Below are 26,173 nucleotides of genomic sequence, written 5' to 3' on the forward strand. Positions count from 1 at the left end.
ATAGCTAATAATCCAAGGAATATTTAACAGATATATTCTTCAGATCACCTGCCCACTTCCTGCTGGTTCCTCTTTGCCAGCACTCTCCTGCAAACAGAAACTTTTTCCATGTTGGTAGAAGTCCAGCAGACTCCTCCAGGCAAAAGTGTCCTTCACTTTACAACCCTAATTTACCCTTTTAGCAGATCTCTTCTGTGCATGAAGCAAGCAGCTTTAGAAAAACTAATATGATCATGTAATTAAAGATGGTATCATAAGGTGCCGTAAGAGAACTAAATTAACCAAGCAGAAGCAAGCTCCATTCTGGAATTTGAGTTCCTTCACTTGACAACTTAGAGGTTGTTTCAATATAGCCTCTGCATGTTGTTTAAGGATTTACTAAAAGAAACTGATATTAGACATCTCCCTGTCACATGACAAATTGCATTAGCAGCACAGAATCAGAAATTTCAGATTGGTCTCCAGTACTTAAGATAATAAACAACAGTAAGGGAGACTATGGCTATTTTCAAAGATTCTGATAAAAATCAGTGATGTAAGACTCTCCAGATGCAGGCAAAGCTCTAGGATGCTACCACACACAGGTGACCCAAACTATTTAACCCATTATCCTCACTACTAATCTGTTTTAATCCTCTGTCCTCCCCAGCCTTCGCAATTTTCTGTCTTCTTCATCTTTTTTCTTCATGGATCTTTCCTATCCCAGCCTCAGATGCTATTCCACAAACATCAAGACATGATTCTTTCCCTCACTGCCAGAATAGACCCTACCCTATCTTTTAGCTCTCTAAACAGACTGCTTTGGGATAGCTCATATTGGTGCTTCCAGACTCCTGAAATATTGCCTGCTTCTCTGCAGCTATGGAAAGACCTCAAGTGAACAGAAATGGTACATATCTTGACACTCATTCAAAATCCACCAAGATGCCAGAGGTCCAGTGACAAAGCCACTGTTGTGTTTGTGTGTCCAGTAGGAAAGCTCACTTTCCACAATAGCTTTTTAGCTATCAGTGTTTGTGTAAGAATTTATAACCATCACTATGGCACTGAACATTCAAGTCCTGCCCCTGCTAACAGCTTATTGCCCAGGAAAATGACTGCTACAGCCTGCACTTGGAGAATGGACATTTTTCATACACAAGGATATTCTAAGTCCAGCCACCACATAAAAAGAACAGATACAGCTCTGGTGAGAGAAGCCTTCAAGACAAGCAGGTGTCCCCTCATCTCCAGTCCTATTTATCCAAGATACTTAAGAGCTTCTTGCTCTTTCCAAGTCCCAGTTTGGGTACACTCAAATGTCAACACGGCAAATTCTCAGATACACAAGTCACCAAAAACTGCCAGCATTTTGATTCAAACTCCATGTTTGTCAGATGAGTCTAGATCAGAACAGCAAGGGTTTTCAGTGTTGCCAACTCTAGAAACGTCTATGCTATCAATCACAGAAACCTTTTAGGAAGGTGCCCTCAAGCTGATGTATTGTGCATCCTGCCTGGTCTATTTATTGTATTTGTTATTACAGACACAAACACCACCCCATTGCTTGGAAAAGACCTTTGGGAATATGCAACCAACAAACTGTAAAATAGCAAATTCATCTCCAGCATTTATGTACCTGCATCTAGCAATATACTGCACATACACACAATACCAACATTAAAACCTTAAACACTAAAAAAAAAAAAAAAAAAAAAAAAAAAACCAAAAAATCATTTGGTCTGTGGTGACAAACAATAGCATCTGTAATGTTTCACTCTGAATATTTCTTCCTACTTCATACATCATACACAGCCATCATACACAGACTATGCAGAGCATCAAATGAAGAACAAAAATAGTAAATTAAAATAATTAGTGGTAAACAACTTGTCTGCAGCAAACATGGTTGACAAGGGCTTAGTTCACTTGCCTCTAGCCCAGCCACAGGATCAGAAATCTGAGAGTAGTTGAAGAACACAGACATTATCCTCACAGTCTCCCAACTACAGCTTTTTAATCATCACTAATCTAAAATTAACAAGACAGCATTGCAGATTGCAATGTGCAATAATATTTCTAAGTTCAAGTCAATTCCCCTAAGGAAGCAAATATTTTCAGTTTCAAAAGCATCTTGGGATGCTGGGATTTCCTTAGTAATACAAAACACTAATAGATTGTGTAGGCTTCAAAGACTTCAAACTCTGTGATAGTGTTTCAAAAAGCTTTTGACAACTTAAGCGGTCACAGAATGTATCCTAAAAACAGCATCCCTATTTTAAAAAGGTAATTGAATTGCAAGAGAGACTACCTTGTAAGATACATTTCAATCTAACAGCATGCTGTAGTTACAGCAGTAGCAGACAGACTACATTCATTGTAAACAGATTTTGTTACTGGATTAGGCTTACTTGATTATATTGCAAGACCAAATGTGCAACAGTAAATGTAACATCACATCATTCCCTGTGAATTAAATCTCACTCCAATTAAACAAGACAAATAACCTGACCATAATGAGTCCAAAGGTGAGGAAGTAAATTAACTTATAAAACACCAATTCATGGAGGAACAAGTAGAAGTGAACTCAGGGGCCATTAAGAACAAAAGTAACCATGTCTTTTAATCAGTTCATTATTAAAACTTAACAGTAATTTAGCCTTTTTTCTCTGCTAAATCCTGATCAAGTTATTACTCCACCATTTGATAACCCTGACAAGTGTGAATATACCTCTCATGAAGTCCATTCAAAATTCTACCTGCAAGAGCCACTGCTCAGTTTAATACTTTGACTATGCCATACAGTAACAGAACCTTCTTAGCAGGTAAATTTTTCATATCTTATCTATCAGTTGTTTAACCCTTTCACAAGGTCAAGCCCACTTACATGTGCCTTCTAGAGCTATTTCAGAATGCTTTAGTACAACTCGGCCTATTTCCAGTTGATGAAAAGCAGCAGTCCACAAGACTCAGTCACTGGGCTCATGGGAGGATATCTGCGTTCAGTTTTCTTTCAGAAGCCTGGAAGCCATCAGCTCTTTTCACAGAACTGATTACAGGGCTGAACACCTCAATCAAAAGAAGTACTTATTTTACTGTAAAGTACACTAGGAAGAACAGCCTAGCAGAGAATCCCTTATAAAGTCTTCTCACAGTGGAATGTCTCTTCTCAAAAATTTCATTTTTGCATTTAAAAAACCCCCAAAACAACCAGCATAAAAGTCTGCAGGATTGGGGTTTCCCTGGCAATGCATAACAAAGACAAAAGATATGCAGCCTAACACAGTAACAAAGGCATAAAACGTGCTGCAAGGCTGTGCAATTTATCAAGGTTGTCTTCTGTTGGGACACTAGGATGCCATGCTCAACAATTCACAAACACAAGCAAACCTCGGTTATCAGATGCTTCACACATTTGTTCTCCTCAGGCCAAAGCTTCCTGCCCTGTCAGTCCGGGTACCCAAGAGGCAACAGAGAAGCCTTGATGGCAGTGAAAGAAACAGCACATACCAAAACTTTTTCATGGATCGGTGTAGCATAAAAGGGGCTTGAAATTAGACCACTTCAAAGAAGCAGAGTGTTGCTTATATATTAAATAAATAAATTATACAGTGTTGCTCATAGCTATGCAATCATACCTCTGCAGTCTCTGGTAAATGGATAAGGGAAGGCAGGAGAAAATGAGTGGCAATTTTTAGCATGCCTCAACTTCGTTTCAAGTTAAAAAGGACCTTGTTCGGGATTTGTTTACTTTTGATTGAAAAGAAAGTCTTCTGCATGAATTTGTCAGAATTTCTTCTTGATTTCTTTTCCCTGACTGTGATCAGGGAGAGGGTTTAAATCTTATTAACAACAGTGTTTCAAAGGAATACATCAATCCATTCAAAGAAAAGGATTCATAGTGCTTGTGCCAAAGTTTTGCTGCAAAACCAAAGCCTATGAGGAACAGTCATATCCCCACCCTTAATGATCCTATAAAATCACCACAAGAGTGCAGAAGGATTACACATTGTTCACTGCAGAGCAGTAGGTCTGCCGTAGGCAACTGTGAAATCTGGTTAAAAAGTCACTGCATCAAGGAACTCTTATTTTCATTAAGTCCTACTCACCTTCAGAAGCTCTACTAGCAAGAAAGCTGAAGCAGATTACTAGCAGAATAATTTAAACTATGTGAACAATTATCTTCCTTCTTCATTTGTCCTTTCATATGTCAGTGCTGCAGTACCAATTTCTCCTGACCTTTGTCTACCTCAAGCAAGCATTTCACATTTAGGCAGCTTTCTTCAATCCAGCTTTTCTACCCAGTGTTTGCAAAGATGTCAAGCTTTCCATGTGTAGGTGTGACAAGATATGTTTTATACTGATAAAGCTATCTGCTTAAAAGCCCAACAGAGAACGAGTCACCACAAATTGTAAAGCAATGTAGTTAACCAAAGTATCAATCTGTTCTCATCAAGCAATTTAATCCAACCTGCTAACATGAAAGTAAGAATGTCTTATGCCTTGTCCCCACAGAGACTGCCTAACGATCTCTCTCATGAGAGAAACTACACACAGTATGTTTTATAATGAGACAAAAAAAATCTTCCTGTCCCATCTACAGTCAGTCTGCTTCAGTTAAAAACCACAATTCATCTTTTATCGAATGTCTGGGGAGCTACACTACTCACATATTTATTGTAGATTCACATCAGCTCAATTGGGCTACCACTAAGCTCCTCATATGATCTGTATAATCCTATGGTATTATACATTAGGAGGTCCAGGTTCCAGCATTAAATAACTCCATGGTTCTCCACACACATGAACAGGCAACTCCCCCACAGCAAGCAAGCAGCAGGGACACCTCAATGCCCAGCTGACAGCCCAGCCCAGCAGGGCTACACTGGCATAAACAGGCTTGCTTCAAGGGCTAGCAACAGGTTCAACTCCTGCTGGCAGCCTATGCACTGGGACACGGGCTAAGCCACATCCCAGGCCCTCAGACACTCCTGCTGCATGGGTCAGCCAAAATGAAAGAACACAGATGCCAGTTAGGTAGTATGGTCCAAAATGCACTGATGGATTAGGCTAAAATTACATATAGAGTCCCCAAGAAGGTACACAGCTAACCAGCAAAGATGGTTCATCAAAGGTCATGCTACCGAAGTAGAGAAATGGCACTGACTGCTCAAGAAAACAGGAATTAAGCAGCACAGAATACTTGACAGAGACCTTGACCTGCTCAGGAAAGGCCCGATTTACCTGTTACACCACAGGTATATTAATCCACCACACTCATTTGCACATAGGCAATTTCACTGGAACTTGTGAGCATACAATTACTGAAGCTATGTTTGCAAAGTCCCAGGAGAAATGAACTACATATTCATATCCCTAGGTCATAATTCTGAAGCTAGAGAAAGAAAAAAAAAAAAAAGTCATTATTTTAATGGTATGACTTGATTCTTTTTATGAGAGATAAGGAATATAATAAACCTGTTTCTCTGTTGCACTTTATGTCCTCACATTTAACCTACTACAGAAAGGCAACAATTCAGTAACAATTAGTGCTTCAAAACATGGATCACATTGGTTAAAAACGTAATGAAAAATAGCAGCTAGGGTTCTTAAAATCCAAGATAGATACCTCTCTATTCCCAACAGCATTCTGGCACAGTATGACTGAGTGTCCAGTCTGCTAATAGACAAAAGGATATTAAAGATGAACTTTTAAAAAAGGCCTTAAAAATAGCAGCTCAGAAAAACTCTCTTCTACCTACACACTAAAGAATGCAGATGTCATTGTACTGAAATCAGCTTAAAAGGCTTTGCTGGTTCATTCTCATATCACCAACAAAATTGGTGACCCCAGAAAAGACTGCTTCCACAGAAAACCAAGTCATAAAAATATCCAAAGCCCACAGACAAAACCATTTGGTGGTGTACTGTGTGAGACAGATATTACAAGCAAAACAAATCTCAGTTTAAAATTTTGTACTGCAGAGTGTTTCCATACCAAGTCTCAAAGAGAAACAAAACAACCCCAGAGGGCACAGCACAGGTTACTGAGTGAAATAATCTACTTTCCATTACTTCACATATAGTCAATTATAAATATCCCATGCTATGTCTAGATTAGTATTTTTTTGCCATAATTGAAGTGAATTATCGCTAAAATTTATTGCCAAAGTCCTCATCTTTACTAAGAATCTATACAGGGTTTATTTCAAAATTCATTACTATCCAGAAGCTGGAGAGAACAACACATCAGAAAGCAGACATTTGACAAAACCTACTTTATGTTCTTATTATGCTAGTGGAAGAAAGAAATCAAAGTGACCCATGGACTCTGTGCATCAATTTTGCTTTCCAAGATAATTCTGACACCTGTGTGACACAAACCTGGCTCCAACATGTTCCTAATTTAGAGAAACCACATGCTTCCTGAAGTTGTGATGCTGAAGTGATGGAACAATTTTTGTTGTTTAGATTGTTTTTTGAGAAAGGTAAAACAATTTCTGTAGCTAAAACTATAAAATAAATTCATAGAAATTATTAAGTTGCCTTTCTAGAAAGCCTTCCTGACAGGAAGATGAATGAGACCAGCAAAGCAGTAGAAGACTCTATACTCTGAAGATATAAAACCATTTTTAGAACACTAACATACAGAACAGGAAATATTACCTTCCCAAGAGAACGATGGTCTAGAAAAATGTTATCAATATACCTGTAATTATCATATGTAGATTACAGAAAACAAGATTAAGCTATATATTTTATGGCTACAGCAATAATATGTAAGACTATTTTTCAAGTAATTTGTACAACATGTCAAATTACTCATTATAATAAGCATAAGAAGTCCAAGAATAATGTTCTCAAGTGTACAAAGTGACATTAAAGAAGATGTGTGTGCTTTCAGCACTAATCACAGTAAAATGCAAATACACATATATTCTAAACATTCCGTGTTTCATTATAGAGAAGCCACAATTTTTTTTATTTTCATTTCCACACTGAGTTGATTCTGCAGATTCTAAATATAGTTCAAATACAAGAATCAGCAGTAAAACACCACTAAGACTACCCTGATTATTTGACCAATAAACAAAGAAACCAAACAGCAATCTTCCCAAGAGGATTGTTGCCAAGTTTGCACTGAGAAAAGAACTTCCATTCTGCAGATGGAACTGCTCTCTTGTTCATTTGCACATGTTACTTCTCTGTATGTTTCTCTTTCAAACTAAAATCCCCAGGAAAGGACAGAATATTCCATAAAATCAAAATTGTTATGTATAGAATGGTTATTGCATAGTTGTTAACATAATACTTAATCTATAAACACATTTATTTCTCCTCCCAAAACTTCATTTGCAATACAAAGTTCTCTTTTTCCTGGAAAAAATCAGTTTATAATTCCATCTAAATTTAAGTAGCTATAACACAGTAAAACCCTTCTATACCTCTCAATATGTTCATTATTGTACACAGACTATAATAATTGACTAGATAACTTGAATCTGTCATTTATCTTCTGTACACAGTTACTGAAATTACTCATTTTAGAGATAATTACCACCCAAAGCTACTTACCCACCAAGTCAACATTATTTCCTACACTCTGAAACAACAGCATATTAGTGACATGATGAACTAATGAACAAAGAGAATGAGCAAAAGCATCTTGTTACACAGCTTCAGGACAACTGCTTTGGTGCACTGTAGGATGGCAAAAGCCCATCACAAATTACTCCTCAAACCTGTCTACTTAATGAGCTACTAAAATCTGAAAGGTTATTTTCTTATCTCACTTTATGTACGCCTATTGCCTCATATTAAGTAGGCTTTGTGGCAAAATGTTATATTTAGTGGATTGATTCTTATAATCATAAATGTATTTTTGTTGGCTTTCTTTCCTTTTTTAAAAGAATTAAAAGATTGAAACAACAGAACTCTGTGAACCAGTATTGTTTGCATGGGACATTTCCAATTTAGCTTGGAGAAAGCTCCAGAAACTAGTGAACTTCCTTCATCCTAAATTACGTTCAAGTTTGACAAAGAGAAAGCCCCTTGCAAAATTCTTGTTATGATTTGCAATTGTCATATTTGGGCAAAACCAGTGAATAAACATTCGTGTTTAAGATGAGACACACAAATCATTATATCTCACTGTACACTGAAGAATAAAGGGGTGGAAGAATAAAAGAGGGGGAAAAAAATGGCAAAATGAACTCTTCCTTACAAAATCCTATCCTACCTCTCCAGCTCCCCATTCCCAAGGCACAAAACCCCAGGTATTCATCCCATAGGGAACATTGCTCTCCCTCTCCCTTTCTATTCCAACTCGGAGCAGACAAGCAGAAGTTGAAGATTCATGTTATATTAATTCCTGTAACAAAGTCAAGAACCTCAATAAAATAGCATATCTATGAGCACAGTTCCATGGAAAAACAACCTGGCCCCTGCAGTGACACTTTTATTTAAAAGTGTTAGTACAGATTTGCATGTTGGGTGGACTTTGGCAGACTACAGCTTTCTATATGTAGGTTAATTTTTTTTTTGCTTTTAATACATATGGCAGTAAACAAGAAAATCCAAAACTGAGTGTTGACACTTTTATGATGTTTACTGCATAAAAAGCCAGATCAAAGAAAAATCTACATGTTATTTATATTTCCATTTCTATTTAGATACATTGCATTTTATACAGGTGGTAGATGTTTTTCCCCTTGAAGCTTCTCCAGCTTTCCTAGGAATAAAATTATTTGTGTCATGTACACAGTGTTAAGTTTTCCATTATGCAGAGTGCAAATTAATTCTGTCTCTCTGAACTCCTAACATAAGGTTAACTCTACTATGAAAATATTTTACACTCTTACAACCACCTAGTCTTCTGCAACTGAAAACTGAATATCATTACAGCGTCTCCCATTCCTGTGAATGCCTTTCCCTGGATAATGAAACATATGACTGCATTGGCCAAAAATGAAATATATATAGTCTATACAACACCTGTCTCAGACACGCTGCCAGAATGAAAAAAAATTTTAAAAAATTAAAAAAAAAAAAAAAAAAAAAAAAAAAAAAAAAAAAAAAAAAATTAAAAAAAACACCACCTGATAAACAATCAGAGAAACCATTTCTTTAAAAAAATTGACACAAGCTGACACTTTGATAACAATTATGTATATTTTTTTTTCAGTCTTGCCTTTGAACCTTTGAGAAAACATGAACAAAAATACAGGTGTCTTTCTTGTCTAAGAAGGAATGCAGATAAACTAGCAACTGTCACACCCTGGAGAGTAAAAGAAGGCAAATAACCTAACAAATTGCAAATGAAAACTATTCAACTTATAAAAGGAGTGCTCTGAAAAACACAGAACCTCACAGATGTATCTACTAAAAGGTGAAGCAAGTATCAGATTCAAGTAAAAAATAAATCTAATTTATTTTTAAGCTTTTTAACACTTTGAATGACCAGTACTGAAAGCCTAGTAAATAAGAGAGCTTGATGTCAGCCTTGGCAGGAATGCTTCTCATCACTGACAAACAAAAGTCAAACCACAGCCTCTCCCATCTAATTTTGTAACACCTATGGAGGCTTCCACACCAGCGTGGGAAAGCACAGGTTCCACCCATCACCAGGTGGTTCATTCCTGCCTGCACAGTTCTGAAATGGGAGTGTCTGTGTATGTCTGGGGAACTCTGCAGCTCCTCTCCTCCATTTCTGTCCTTCCGTGTAAGGCTGCCAGAGCTGCAGAAGCTACAGTATCCCACAGTCAGATCTGACACACCAGTCCTCAGAGAGCTCTCAAGCTGAAGACAGAAGCAGTTCACAGAGGCACGAGAAAGTCTGTCTGTATGCACAGATCTTGAACAGCTGTCAGCTGTAACCACGGCACGTTTGGAAGTGAGACCTCTGACTTTATTCCTCAGGACATAGTTCTTGACACTGGATTAAAAAATTTATGATTATTTTTTCAGCTTCTGAATTGTAGAAAGCATATGTCAAACCAATTTTTTGTTTCGATGCATCTGTTACAAAAGTAATTCAGGATATGCAAAACTGTTACATTATCCACCAGCTATCCCTCAGCTAAAACAAAATTCACAGTATTTCTACTGTCACCACATACACTGTCATCTCCATTCTGTTTTATCCTCACCTTGCCCCACAGATAACATTACACTTGCATAGGAATTCATGCCACAGCCACTGCAATAAAGCTCTTTCCTGCTGTTTCAGAACTGTCAGACAGCTCAGACATCCCTGCTGCTCTCAGCAGACTTTTACTCTGAAAGACATTATCCTCAGTCCTGAGAGTCACAGAATGTCTCAGGAAGCCCTTCAGTGAAGCATTTGCATACAACCAAGTGTCTGTGCTGAAAAAACTAACTGAAAAGAAATGGTGTTACTAGTAAGTCGGCACAAAACCAAAAATACATATGACTAATGACAAATTAATGAAGGATAGAAGAAAAACCTGTCCTCGTGAGACCACACCTGGAATACTGCACCCAGGTCTGCAGTGCTCAGCACAAGAAAGATGTGGACCTGTTAGGGCAGGTCCAGAGGAGGGCCATAAAGACGACCTGAAGGCTGGAGCACCTCTCCTACAAAGACAGGCTTGGAGAGCTGGGGTTGTTCAGCACAGGGAAGGCTCCAGGGAGACTTATCTAAAGATTTCCAGTACTTTAAGGGGCTTACAAAAAGGAGGGAAAACAATTTTTTTACATGGACAGACATGTAAAGGACAAGGGGAAATGTTTTTGAACTACAAAAGGAGGGCTTTAGATTAGGCCATAGGAAGAAATTCTTTACTCAGAGGGTAGTGAGACAGTGGAACAGGTTGCCCAGAGAAGTTGTGGATGCCCAATCCCTGAAAGTCTTCAAGGCCAAGTTAGATGGGGCCCTGAGCAACCTTGTCTAGTTAAAGGTGTCCCTGGCCATGGTGGCAGGACTGAAACTAGATAATCTTTCAGGTTCCTTCCAACCCACTCCATTCTATGATCCTATGAAAGCCTCTCTTCAGGAGTGCCAGTACCAAAGGTGCATAAAGCTGCAATTATGGAGACCACAATAATCAGCCTAATTGGAAAGAATCAGTCCTCAAAGCTGCCAACACTTTAAAATGAAAACCACGGGATTTGAGGTTGTGACAATGCCCCTCCAGCCTCTAACTCAGTAGGATGGAGACACAAATCTGTGATTTTCTCTAAGTAGGGAAATAACTGAGGTTTTTCTGTGACAATATCTCTACCTACCATCTGACCATCACTAAGATCAACATGGAAAATACAACACAGTACTGTGAAGGATGACAACTAGCACAGTCCATCTACCCCCAAAAGTAGTCAACAGGCTCTGTGCCCCTGTGAGCTGTTGCCATTAAAATACACTGCTAGCATCCGTCAGCACACTACAAAGAGGTTTAAATATCAGTTTAACACACTATGGTAAGAAAAGAGATTCCCCCTCGCACCTCTAGCAACCACTTAAACAGATTCTGTCATGCCAGACCATAGGTATCTGAAATATTGCTTTAATGTTGCTACAGAAAGAGATGCAAACATTAAAAAATTCAATCTGAGAATGCCAGTATAATTTTTTCAAAATAAAAGACCACATGGAAGCAAACCCGAACCAAATCAGTTTACAAGTGGAATGACTGAGTTTTGTTGCCCCAGACACCAGAATCAACCCTGCTCACTCCCAGTCAGTGAATCTTACCAACATTTATTGAGAAACCCTCAAAGCTTGAAAGTTTTTAGAAGAATTCAACAAGTTTCTTTAGACTTAGACAAGGCTATAGGAGCAACTTGCTGGGGAAAAGCATCAAAACCAGACTTGCTAGAATAATTACTTCAAATGTGTTCAATTTCCTCCTACTTGCCCTGAATGACACACAGGGCACACACAACAGTCATCATCACAAGCTGCAATGGTAACTGCTTGCATACATGACCTCAAGCCACAAAACTTTACTTTCTCCTCCAACTCTCTTCCCTTTTACATGGGCCAGAGGCAAATCACTCAGCCCAGTTTCTCCCTTAGTACAAGAGCCACAGTCACTAATAATCAGGAGAGCTCTGATTATTACTAAAGCAAAAAATCAACATTATTCAGTTGACTGTCTGGCCATTTACCTGTCCCAAAAACTCTCAGAATCCCTATGCATGATACTCTTAGACTTACAGACTACACACTTAGACTTACAGCCTATCACAAACTCCTATTTGGCAAAACACTTCTAAATCCAGGGCCTATGAGAAATGAATTCTCATCTTACCTTCATTTCTATATTTTGGCATTTTGCAGAAGAGACAAGACACAATCAAGGCTCCCTAAATGAAAAAAAAATAGACACATGAAGTGTTTCAGAACACCAGTGGGAGAATTTCATGCAATGTATGGCTATTATTAGACTGCTATTTTACTTAGCAGATCAGAGGGTATAATCAGCAGATGATGCAGCCATGATTTGTGAAGCACAGCCTTATTAAAGACTAATGAGATAAATGAGTTAAAATTTACATTTTGCTCCACTGATAAGGTTCATTGGCACACTTAACTCCAACACCATGGTCTGAATATTAAACCCACTTATTAATGTCTAGTAAAGCTAATTATAATGCTGAGTGGCATTAAACTATAATAACCAAGCAGGATGTTAGAATCACATCCTTTAGTATTACTGTAGCTCTGAAGTTAAGTGTTTTGCACCTGGAAATAAACACCTGTTGAGGTCATGCTGTGAGAAAGCACAACCTTTCTGTGCCTTTTTCCTGATCCTTCTGAAAACCCAAAGTGATGTTCTTCTAACAATGCAACAGCAACATAAACATTGTTCATTACTATGATTTCAAAAGTGTCTTAGTGCAGTAACAGCAAGGATTAAGTTACATATATTTTTGTATCTACAGTATATTGAATTATACTTGGCATATATGCTCTAATCCTTAACAGAAAAAGAAAGCACTGAGATACTAATAAAGTTAACAACAAAACCCATACCACTTGATTTTTTTCTCACCTTTGTCACCATTTTCTGTCAAAACTACAAATATAACTATAAAAACACCTCCATTTACTGGAAAGGATATTGGAAATACATTTTAGACATTATACTAGCCTATGTATTTTTATGCTACATCTATGTAAGTGCTTAAATGGACAACGATTATTTATGAGGATCACATAAGAGGACAAGGGCCATAATATTCTTTCCATTTAAATCTCCACAATGTATTTGTCCTGTGACAGCAATGGAAAGAAAATGAGAAGGGATAATTAAGTGCCAGCTATCAATGGATAGAACCCAGTGTGAGGACTCACATGTGCCAGTCCAAAAACAACTTACAGTCAGCATAAACTTTAGATACACAATTCCTCTGGGATCTCCCCATCCCTACACAAGAGTAGTGCCAGCTCTCCTTCCTCCAGGAGAGTCATATACAGGATTGCACAACAGCCATCACTACCTTTTCAAAGTAGAATATAAATAACGACAACAAAAAGCATAATAAACCTACAGATAAAATCTCCACTTTTTATTTGTAAAGTAATACTCAAAAGCAGACATTCATTACACACGTAAAAAAGGCACTGCAGAACAATTAGATTTTTTTCTTCTGTGGGGAAAAGTGAAAAGGCACTTGCACTGTGACAGTAAAAGAAACTAGCTGAGCAAATCATGTGTGAAACATTAAATGCAACTGCTTTTTTGAACACACTTTTGTTCCTTTCAATTTATCACCCGATTTGAACATTTAGCTTGTAACACAATCCATTCCACTTTCTTCATCCCAGCTTTAAAATACAGGCATGCCATATTTCAGCAGTAGGAGCAAAGAAATGCTGTGGAGGTCAGAAAGAAAAGATTTGGTATATGGCTTTCTGTGGTGCATTCCACTGCATCTCTGCTTGCAGGAAGCTCAGAGTACTGCCCAGCATCCCCAATCCTGTGCTGCAGGTGGGAAAAAAAAACAAGGAAAGAAAAGCAGTCTACTTCAGTGATAGAGTGTAGATGCCACAAGCTCACCAAGCCAGCCGAGCCTCCACCAGAACTATTTAGTATGAGTTATGCCAAGGGAACACACACTGTCCCCACTGCTATGCTCTTTATGTGGGTCCTATGGCACACATCAGGTCCTGAAGTCAAAGCTAGAAAAGAGTGTTGAGGGCTCACAGCAACCCTCACAGAAACATGTTCTGAAAATGGATATGTGTGACTTTGAAAATGCAGAACCACCAAGTCTCTTTCCCTAAGGGAAAACCCTGCCAGCCTGATTCCACAGGAGCAACTCTATACACAGGTTCTTCCCACAGAGTAAAAAGTGCCTTTGCACTCTTTTTCCTCCAATACGTTTTGCTGGATGTGGCATTTCCCAAGCCATTTTATAAGTATGGTTTGTTTACTAAAAGCATAATCAGAGAAGCTCCTCCAATTACTATTTCAACCATGCTAATACTTGGCAGGCATTCTGAATCTAAATGTTTCAATACTTCTCTGCATCTATAATCAACAGATACACCTAAAGCATACTATATTTTTAAAGAAGAGACAGCCAACAGCATAGTATTCCCACAGGCAGGCTTGTCAGGAAAAGATATGTGGTAAATAATTAATTTTCCTAGGTTAACTTGAGTTCCAGACTAGCATTTGTGAGCATCAGTGCTATGGAAAGGCAACTAACAACTCTAGTTTGTATTCTTGTCCAGTAAGGAGCTTTGCCTTACGTGCAAGCACTGACAGCAAAACTTTTATCATCTCAGAGATAGAAAACGTAAAAGCACTTATACAAGTCCAGCAAAATCTCTTCTGTGAAATTCAGAGAAACCAGAAGTCTTTGCTTGGCTACTACTGTTTTTTAAATTTCTTTAAATAACCTTCTTTGGCAGATAACGGGCCAAACAGATGCTGAGCACTAATGTCAGACTGCAGCACACAGAAACCTCCAGTATAATCCATCCTACAAATAATTAAAGACATCATTTGCTGCTTACCATGCTTTCTTTTTCTGCATTACAGATGTTTGGCAGGAAGGGTAGGGACAACTCTAAACACAGGGAAAGGGTAGCACATTCCTGACAAGTCTTCTTTTAAAAACTGATTTTAAGCTTAGCAGTTTAACACATCAAGGTTTCACAAAGTTCATAAAATGTTACAAATACCACCAGTGTATATTCAGTTTTCACGGCTTGGAGTGACTGAGCTTTTACATAGACTATCAACTGTGATCTAATTCTGTTTCCACTTCTATTTGTTGCCTCAAAGCAACAAATCATAAAGAGTAGTTCATACAATCAGGAATACGTTGTCAATAAAGAGAAGATTTTGCAGAAGGTAGTTCATTTTCCCTGAAAATAGTTCATTAAAATGGACTAAAAATATCTAAAAAACTATTTAAGAAACAAACTTCATTAACATATTGTTTCTGCATTAATTTTCAGACAAATTGGGTGTTCCTTAAGTAATACCTGCTGGTATCCACAGAGGGAATGGAAAAGCCTTGTAGGTTTAGCTTCTTCTTTAAGTCAGGGAACTCAGTCTAATACTCCTGCAATTTTTCTTCCAAGTTTGATTTTATTTCTTGTGCTCCTAAACTGCTTTGACTGTGTGATCAGGAGCCAAGTTGATGGACCTCAAGATCTTATTTCCTATCATTTTAGTCAGCTGAATTTTTGGAGGATCAGAATACAGTTATAGATTTCTTTGTAACAGAGCTGCATTACAACCATGATAAAGAAATGGGAGAAATGTTCTGCTCTGTTCATTACAATCAATAGATTATGCTGCTCAGTCACAAAGCAGAAGGAATTATGAAAAAGAAAGTAATCTTTAAACTATTAATATTGCCAGAACAACTTTTCTTTCAGATACACAGACCCCCACCTCCCAGACAGCTAATAATGTCAGAAGCTCTGAGATTCATAGGGTCAGAATGACTAATATTTACATTAAGCAAATGTATTGCCATAGTAACACAGACACCACAGAGCTATCTACCTGCCACAGCTCTCTAAATTATTTAGCATGCCAATACTACAGTGACACTGTGTAAATGATCACATTCATTAAGAGCAGAGTATGCGCTGAAAAACTGAATGTTAGACAGCCATATTTATTGCTAGGAAAGAAACAAAGCACTAGTATTCAGGAAAAAAAAAAAAAAAAGCAGAGAGGTATAGAGGAAGGCTCCAGTCTGACGCAGAACAACACACCTTGAAAATCTTAATCTAAGAAACATGTTCACATCTGCATCCCCGTGCAAAGCAGCATAAACAATATCCTGATGGGACATAAGGCTGACACAAGGTGACCAGAACAAACTAACATTTGAGTTACGTCCCAAGACACATTTTTGGGATAGTCATTAAATTTGTTTAATTTGCATGTTGTATTATTCTACATTGTGGAGTTGCTAGAGCTAGTGCACAGAAAACAGAAACAACTATAACACACCCTCAGAACATGGTTGTTCTCCAACAGTCGACGGATTTATGGGGAGGAGAGAGGTGCAATACTTTGGATGATGGTATGCCACTTACTCAAGCAGATGATGGCAGGGATCTGAGTGGTTTGTGTAAGCCACTATTCTCATCCTGAGTTAAAGCTTTTGGAAACCTCAAGCTCTTCCTGCACTATGGATATTTTCACCTCATCACATGCAATGGCAGAATCAATGATGGAGAAAACAAAGGACAGCTCAGGTCAACTCTTGCAACCAGACGGATTCCTTCCTAATTTTTATCAGCTATAGCCCCTTCTTTTGTTGGACACAAATAATGGAGATTTTTCACATTTCTCTTTGAATTCAAAATAACAAAGAAACCACCTAAGAAGCATAGCACAAAGATCCAGGCACAAAATTAACCCAGCACGGCTCTAACCAATTCCTATTCTCTCTGAATTTTTTAGTTCTTCATAGGCTTAATTTACAGTATGTCAATGCAAGATAAAGCTTTAAATAATTTCTTCTACTACATTTTTATGGAAGTCAGTCTGGCATACACCCCTCTCTTATTATTCACTTGCACTGAAATGCCACAAAGTCCTACTTAAAGACACTTTCATGGCACTAGCAATAATCAAATCTCGAACCAATAGATTAGTGTAACAGACACTCATGTAGAATTTGATCTTCACAGACAGAATTTTCAAAATAATGAAGTGTTTGGAACATGCTCTTCTCCAGAGAAAACACTGCTTAAGTAACAAGAGTCTGCTTTTCTTAAGCAAGTTACTTTAATTAAAAATTGTTCAATAACTGATTTCATCCTGCACAGAACGTCCAGAAAGTACAGACAATGGGACCTTGCTTTGAAAGCAGTTTTAGAAAGCCACCTCATGGAACCCAATAGACAGACCAGTGAGGGTACCTCAAATATTGGTGCTGGAGAGCACAGGTGTGATGAAGAACACCAAAAGGTCTACTGCTTACAGAGGGCAGGTCGTCTGCCGAAAGTATTTAGGTTGTGAACCTGTTTGGAGTCCTCACTCAGTATCCCACCTGAGATTGTGAATTTAATAGAATGTCTGCTAGTTTTAGAGAAATGTCTGTGAAAGATGAATGTTGCTCTTAGGACTGTCAAAATATAAAGGATCATATGAGAAGCAACTGACTAGTGGACTAATTAGCAGTAAGGAACAGAATTATGCAAAGCCTCCAGATTCCGGGCAGAGCTATCAATTACATTTACATGTTACAAATCACCTTGCGGATGAAGTGCAAGCTGGAAAAAGGAAGTCACCTTCAAGTATTCAGCACCTTAAAGCACATTTGTAATGGAGCCAGGGGGCATATCTGCTTAGTTGTTGGAATAATTTAAAATGTGCACTAATACTTGAAGTGATTCTATGACAATTGAGCATTCAGCTAAAGTGGCTGAGATAAGCCTTGACAATTCTAGATAAGAAACACTAAGCAATTAATAGAGGTATCCAAACACTAACCTTTAAATCCACTTAGGCTGAATTTTTTCTTGCAACTTGAATCTTTCAAGCTTATAACTGAGAGCACTAGGAAAGTCAATCTTCCTACATAAACCACAATTAATTCTGAACACAAACCCTGTGTTTTGTCTTCAAGCCAACAGTGAGTAGATGAACCCAAAAAGCAACGGAACACAGAAATAGTGGCTGAATTTCATTAGGTTTGGCTCAGCATCACTACAACTGAATCCAAACTGCCTTCTACGGAACAATTCAAGCATCAGCAATACTCAGCTCCACAGGAGAAATATGGTACCATTCATAAACTAAGTTCATGTTTCTGCATGTTGCTAGATTATGTCCCTTCACCAACAGGGCAGTATGAAAAGCAGAAAAGGGCTTGGCTCTAAGTTCTGCTCAACAATAATGAAAACATCTCTGTTATCAGTGTCCAGCACAAATCCAAAACACAGCCTCATACTTATCACTGAGTAGAAAACTAACTCTACCTGAGCCCAAACCAGCACAGTATGAAAATCCTAGATCTGCAGAGCACTTTGTCCAAGAACCAAGTAACTTGATACAAATCAGAGTTAAGAGCTGATACCAAGGTTTTGTTTGTTTCTGAGGTGTAGCAGTATCTGGGTAAATACAACTTGCAAGAACATCTCATTTATTCAAATGACTCCTCAAAATCCACAGAAAACAACCATAGCAAAGACTCTGTAGCTGGAGACTGAGATCTGTTTTTATTTTTACTGGAAACCCAAAAAACCTAATTCCACGTTCTCCTCTCCTTCTCAGCCAGGATGGGAATGGAGACCTTTGTCACGGTTAGCTTAGCCAGTGGCCTCTCTCACCCTGTCAACTACTTTTATGCACAGCAGGGAGACTGAAGAGGTAGAGCACAGCTTAGTATTACTCCCTGAAGCTCAGGACTTTACAAAGGAATAGTCTTTTCCCACTCTGCATACCACAACAACTCAAACAACTCCCTAGTGCAATGAACTATGTCCTTTTCCCCTTCTCTCCAGCCTCCACAATAAAGAAGTACCATTTCTGTGCCCTCTGAAGAAACTTCCCATTCCGACTCAGCAAACAGGATCAATGTAGAAAACAAAACCAAACTTTTTTTTTTTTTTTTTTTTTTTCCCCCAGGCAAAAAGCAATGGGAAGAAGTAAAGAAAAACAAAAATGGAACCCAAAAGATAGATTTATATGACTTACAGTGATTAAAACACTAATCAGGCTCTTCTGTACAGCAGAGCAGTGTAAAAGCCCCTACCACGACCCTGCACACAACACAGGAATACACACCCACACCAATGCACGTTGCTGTCAGGGGCTGAGCTGCTGCATACTTAATAAGGAGGCAGATTTACTGAACAGGTAAATACTAAATTCATGTTCAAACCCCGTAAGTGCCACACTGAAAAAGCATATCCATATCTTCAACTCAAACATAGAAACTGCAGTTTGAGATGCTATCTTTCTATTGCTATCTATTGAGATGCTAATCTTTCTATTAAAAAAAAACCTGAACAATTACATATGCATTAAATAAACCTTATGCCATAAATGTCCTTGATTCTTTGTGCCAAATCATTGAAAAACAAATCCAACAAATCCCCCACAGAATAAAAAGCAAACAAACAAAAAAAATTCCAGACATCCGACCACTATTAAAATGCCAAGCACAGTAGGTTGTTAATTTTTCACTTGAAGTAACTGCATAACTTGGTTGGGGAATTATTCAGTTCTAAAAACTCTGTAGCCATTTCATTTCACCTTTCATTTTCCATCATCCACAAGTCAAAATCATGTATTCAGTTTAATGAAAAGTGCATAAGTCCTTGAATACCAGATCCAGATAGGATGACTGTGGCTGATTCTCACCAAGGCTAACAAGCAAGAAACCAAAATAAAAATTGAAATACACAGAGATACTAGTATAAGCATAGTAAGTCAGTGGTATTTTTATCAAAATGAAAAACTAATTTTTTTTCTATAAACCCAAGATACACTTTCAATCTTTTTGTCATCTATTCATGTTATGCATCATGAAGATACATGGTGATAAGTGAATGGAAATAGAATGGTGATAGATGAATGAAAACAGAATGGTGATAGATGAAAAACAGTGACACTTAGGAGTACAAGCTTAAAGGGTACATTGAGTATAAACATAAGTGTATGAGCAAGAAAATAATTACCTATGTTCCACAGACAAACACAGCACAGCCCTGGGGACAGATCACTTTTCTGTGAACACCTTAGTGCTAATAATTGTGCAGGAGTCAGGGTCTCAGAGTCAGGAAAGGATGCAGAGTCAACCTGTGGCAACTAAAATATTTACCCACAACAGACCTGCATTTACCTGATGAATGTTAGTGGGCACCCCACTTGCAAGGATCAGTTGTTCCAACCACTCCCCTATAGATAATTTAAAGACAATTATTCTACATCATGAGATGCTTACTGCTTTTGTATGCTACTACATCAGATTTTATTAAGAGATTCAACTAAGATGATATACCATACAGGTTTAAAAAGTAAGATGTAAAAAAATACCACTCAACACAAATTCTCTAACTTGTCAGGAGAAGAGGAATGGGATCTATGTCCTCCGGAAGTATCCAGCACTGGCTTGTTGCAATTAGATTCAAAGCCCATACTGTTTCAGAACACTTAAGAACTTCTGTGGAAGCTAAAAGTGACATGGTAAATGAAACATGCTGACAGAGCACATTGTCATTATTAGTAACGTGCCAGGCAAAACAAAAAGAACAACACATACTTTAAAAACTGCACCTACATGACCTCCTCACTTTGCATTTTAGAAGATACAGATGTAAGATACACTGCCATATACCAGCTCAGGTGTTTTTCTGGAGCATATATTTGTAAGATAATCACACAAACGCTAAAAAAATTTCCACAATAATAGAAAAAACAAAGCATTCATAAAACAGAATAAGTAATTCTGCTCCAGATTTGTTGGTTATAGTTTAGTTTTGCCTTCTTTTTTTTTTTTTTTTTTTTTTTAACTGTTTGGTTGAGGGGTTTTTTTGTTTTGTTCCCCCCCTCCACACTCAAGAAGTGTTCCAGGAAAAGCCACAAGTTCTGAACAGGGTCATCCATGATACTGGTTCAGCTGCTGCCTTGCTTTTCAAAAGTGCCAGACCAGTTTTACCTAATTTCTTTTAGGAAAGCAATGCAATGGGACAGTAACTTCATCTCCCAAATCAACTATTGTTGGATATCCAGCTCTAGGCAATTGGCTTACTCTGTGCAAGCACTTTTTTCCTACCCTCCTACTTGTTTGTACTTCTCAAAATGGAGCATATTACTCACTTTGACTGTAGTTGCTTCCCACATGTTCATTTATCTTAGTTTGTCTCACTGGATTTCTTCAACTGTATCTCATTAAATAGCTTGAATTTTTCTTTCCAGCTGCATGCTAGGCTGACTTTCAGTGAAATGAAGGTAGATTTACACCAATGAAAGGAAAACAAAATGCTGTTGCATTCATGGTCTTAAACTTTAAGAGGCAACAAAGCTTTCTAGGCTATGAATTTTAATACTCTGAGATTAGCAATTGATCTTAGTTTCAGTTGTATCCTTCTAGGACAAAACAGTTACCTAGAGAATCCCTGATGGGTTTTTTACTAAAAGCATTGCTCCAAAAGCTGTGGTGAAGCAGCAGAACAGTTCATGGCTCACACAAGAGAGATCCTATCCCGTGTCTCACATCCCTGGCACACTCGTGCTGTGGTTCCTGCTCAGTTCACAAACAAGTCAGTTCAGCAACAGCTCCAAGAAGAGTAAGACAGAAGGGAGTAAGCCCACATCCGCAAACTGGGAACAGAGCCTGGGGAGGCTGTGGAGCTTCCACCCTGGACAGAGACTCCACCAGCTCTGCTGCTCTCAGAATTATTCCCTGATTTTTATTACCATAACTGCATATTTAGAGTCACCAAGTCAGATTCTGAAGACTTAAAAGACAGTAATTAATGCTGTGTTAGTTCTTCTGCAATAATGTTAGAATAATTCAAACTTACTAGCAGCAAACATGTTCAACATGTCACCAGAATCACCAGACTCCAGGTCTCATCTGATTCTGAACTGACTAATGCAAGAGCAATATTCTCTGCCCTAGTAGCCACAGTACCTCTAGTAAGGCACACAAACTGATAAAGGAGATGTAAGGAAACATTACATGAAACACTTGCAGAACTGGACAAAAATCCATTAGATATACCAAATATGACCACTAAGGAAAACACTCCCAGAGACTGATCTCTTTTTGCTAATAAATCAATAAAAGATGCTGATTTTTCTAGAGTAAACTTTTCACATCCTTTCCTCTGGAATTTAAAGTATCCCGGTTTCTCAAAGATTGCTTTTCTATTTCCCCAAAATTAAACCTTCAAGTCTGCACTGAGCCAATTCCAAGCTAAACATGACCCTTGGAGGCCAGCAGATCTTCTGGCATCTCATAAATCCCAGTAGCTAAAAGTAGGACTGTGCCTCTCCCTAGCAGGCCAAAAAGAAAAATAATCATGGAGAAAGCAAATCTATACCTATTCTATCCCCCCTCAAAGGTCCTTGGCACAGAATTCCAAACCGCATCTACTATGGCACCAGTCGATAGACTGGCTCCCACCTTAAAATGCACTTTGGTGTACACCTGACACAGTTTTAGAAAGGAAAACAGACTGATAATGTTGCAGCCTTAAAATAAGAGGAGGAGCAATAAAGTAAGTTGTTCCTCTAAGGCATAATACTTCTCTGACTTGCTCCTGGAATGATGCATAGCATTCCTTCTGTAATCCCAGCAAAATGAAGTTTCTGTCTTGCCATTCACAAGTAGCAAAAATTTATGCTGAAGTTTCTAAGGTGTTTTTCAGAAGAGAAATACTTCAACTACTTTGGCTTTTAAAATACTTTCCCTGTATTGTGACCTCCATCAAGACTTGGAACTGAAAGATTTCCTGGGTTATCAAGTCCCCCTCATCTGTTATTCTAATCTATAATCCTTCATAAATTGATGAGGCTCAAGCCTTTTAATACTCTCTTGCATTCACTGAAGATACTATGCCATTTCCAAAGTAGTGAACTGTTAGTCCACACATTTTGCCCAGTATCACATTGTAGCCTACTTAGTCACTAGAACCACCTACAGAATGAGATTATAGTCAGAATGTTTTACAAATCTGTTTTCTAAATTAGAAGGTAAGTAATTAGATCTTTAATGACTGTATTGCAACTTAAAGTTACTAAATTCACATGTAAAAACTTCACTATCAAAGTCTCTTTAAAAGATTCACCTTTTCAGTTTCAACTGGTTGCTCAAGAGTGTACCTGAACAATTACATCATGAGGCTGAAATGAAGGTCCCTCTCTCCAGCACTTCCTACAAAAGTAATACTCTGCTGCTGGTGTGTAGAAAGAATATTCTGCATAGGTCACTTGAGAATCCACAACTTTTTACAGAACAGCTATGTAATTTCAACACACAGAGAGAACAAACTCTCAACTCAATCAAAGCTCATTAAACAATCAGCAAAACTGATTAAATATCAACATCCTGAGATAGGGTTGAGGGGTAGGGTTTTTTTAAATTATGTTGTTACATATCTTTTCAGTATAAATAGATAGCCGTTAAGTGTGAACAACAGCTATAAAGTGAAAAAAATGCTGTTGAACAAAATCAATATTAAGTGGTACTTAGGCCAAGTTAGTTTCTAGTATCCCTTTTTTATATCTGAAGGATCACAAACTGCTTCATTAAGCACTCAGATTTTAATTGATATAGTGATTAAACTGACTAACACCAACAGTTCTTCACTGAAACAAAATATTGATGATGGTAAAGTAAATCCCAGAGAGGTGCCAATCAAGTCAACGAGGTACAGGAATTCTATCTAGAAGAACATCTTTGGTCAAAGGTCAATATCATTTCAGGTTAGCCTCCTTCTGTGGCAATGTAGTCACCAAAGACTTCCCCTTAGCAAAAGATTCAAGCAAAGACATCCACAAATTGTCACACACTGACTCTGTGCCACACCTAGAATATAGCAGGAGACTTTACCTTCCTTTTAAATATTATACTCCTACTAGGAGAGAGGCAAAACCCCCATGTGTTTCATAAAGCAGTTTCTGTGCAAGCTGCCAAAAAAAAAAATCTTTAAATGAGTAGTAGTAGTTCATGCAATACATGAAACAGCCCACAACAGAACAGCCTGTGTATAAAATGCACTGTAGCACTTCCCTGGAAGAAAGAGGAAACTTTCAAGTTGAATGGACATAAAAAGAATACTATAATAAATCATATTGCAAACTACCTGCTAGTTTCAATAAGCAATATCCTTCAGGAATGCATTATATTTAAAAAATCATTTCCACTTTGTTGGTTAAAATAAGCTACAGTTTATTTTAGTTAACAGAGCCACAAAGTGGGATAAAACCAGTATTCTGCTTAGATTGCGTTTTGCAAACTTTCCATGTGTATGGCAATGGAATCAATTACTTTATTCCCACCCAATTTCTTCGCTTTAAATCTCAAGCACTGCCAGAAAATCTCATTAATCTAATCTGGATAGCAAAAAGGTTTATCCAATTTTCCTTTTCAATAATGTTATACTTACAGTGTACAAATCCTTGTTTTAAAAGACAACAGAAATACTCAATGTACATTTCACAACACTGAACTTAATATGAAACAAAGGCCACGAACGCTGCTTTAAAAAGTCCAACAATACATTTTGTGACAGCAGTAGGTGACAGATTAGTTTTTCATTAATCCAATTCTATTTGAAGCAAACCAGTGTTTTAAAAAATTCCTGTGAATTCAGAAAATTTAATTACAATATACCTTTGTACCTCTGAAATATACAATATGTAGAGTCCTTAAAAAGATTAAAATTAAAATTAGTGTGTGATACATGATTTAGACACTCAGAACTCAGATCTTGCATTCTCCTCCCACTGGAGAGGTCTTCTTCCCATTTCTGTTTCTGCACAAGTAATAATTTGTGACAAATTATGGAATTCATTGTTACAGGCCATAAGAGTTACAAAAGGACTGATGATTTTTAAAACAATTTTGAAAGAAAAAGATGAAACCCACTGAATTTATAGTCTGGAAAGACTACTAAATAAGACCATGGGCTGTGCATGGCTAGGGACATTGCCACACGCCTGGACCCTACACGTTCTCCTGCCCCCTTCTCTCCCACCAATTCCTACTCTGAGGACAGCTCAACTTCAAAACTCACAGCGATCCCCACTGCTCCATATACAACAAATACATTGAACGTCTCCATTGGCTCATGAACAAGCAGCTCGTCTGACAACAGCTACAGAGAGGTTTCTAAGGTATGTTTCTGTTCAACCCAACAGATTCTAGCATTGCAAAACCAAATCAAAATCTAATGAACACTTAGCCTTCCAATTCAATCCATTCTTGCAGGCCTATATATTAACAGTATATCTTAGTCCTCTTTTTCATTTATTCCAAGTTTATATTTTGAAACTTTAAAACAATTTAACTCATCCACACTAGCTTTACCTGAAAACTCTCTTTGTCTAAAAGACATTGGGATCTAAAGAACAGTGATGCACAGGAAAATGTGTCAACTGAGAATTTGATCCTTCAAGATTTTGTTCTACAATCTTATTTTGTATTAATCTTTTTCCTTCTAAGATAGCTGTCACCAAAATGGTGGGCTTTTCCTCCAAATTAAATGTAAACCACTATGTTGATAATAATCCCTTTTATTATGAAAAACATGATCACTTTTTTTCTGGTCTGCTTTTTGTGGTTTCTTTATGTCTATCATAAAATCTCTGAGTTTCTAAAATCACATTAACTAAACCTCCTTTATTCAGAATGGTTACATATTCCCCTAGGCTTTATAGGGCTGCTACCAACGACAATTTACAGTGATTTAGTACTAAGCTGTAGCCAATTTTGGAACAATACCTACTTACTATGTTTATTTCCATGAGACAAAAGTTAAGAAAAACAGTTGTCACTATGATCAGAAAACCAGTCATGCTTTCCCATTTCCTCATGCCAGTGGCCTCTATCCACCATTACACACTGCTAATTTCCCTGCACTGTGCTTAGCTCTTCAGGGCAAAATACACACTTGCCTAATTAAACTCAAGACACAAGCAACGACAAGTAAATCAAAATGGTTGGACAAAACATTCTTTATGACATACCCTATTTACAATGAATACCTCACATTGTGTGATACATACACAAA

General features: G+C 37.7%; 1 protein-coding gene across 6 annotated transcripts in view; it reads right to left on the reverse strand.

Moving 5' to 3' along the window:
* Window positions 1–26,173, reverse strand: part of FHIP1A (FHF complex subunit HOOK interacting protein 1A) — an 80,214-nt gene that overhangs the window by 37,177 nt on the left and 16,864 nt on the right. The window contains exon 1 of one of the 6 annotated variants that reach the window (XM_083861340.1): window positions 12,252–12,273. The exons of the other annotated variants lie outside the window; for them this stretch is intronic. The gene's annotated coding sequence lies outside the window, so the exon portion shown is untranslated. Of the gene's footprint in view, window positions 1–12,251; window positions 12,274–26,173 lie in introns of those variants that run through there. 6 annotated transcript variants of the gene reach the window in all.

The sequence above is a fragment of the Zosterops lateralis genome (assembly GCF_965231275.1).
Source record: "Zosterops lateralis genome assembly, chromosome: 5".
Taxonomy (NCBI): domain Eukaryota; kingdom Metazoa; phylum Chordata; class Aves; order Passeriformes; family Zosteropidae; genus Zosterops; species Zosterops lateralis.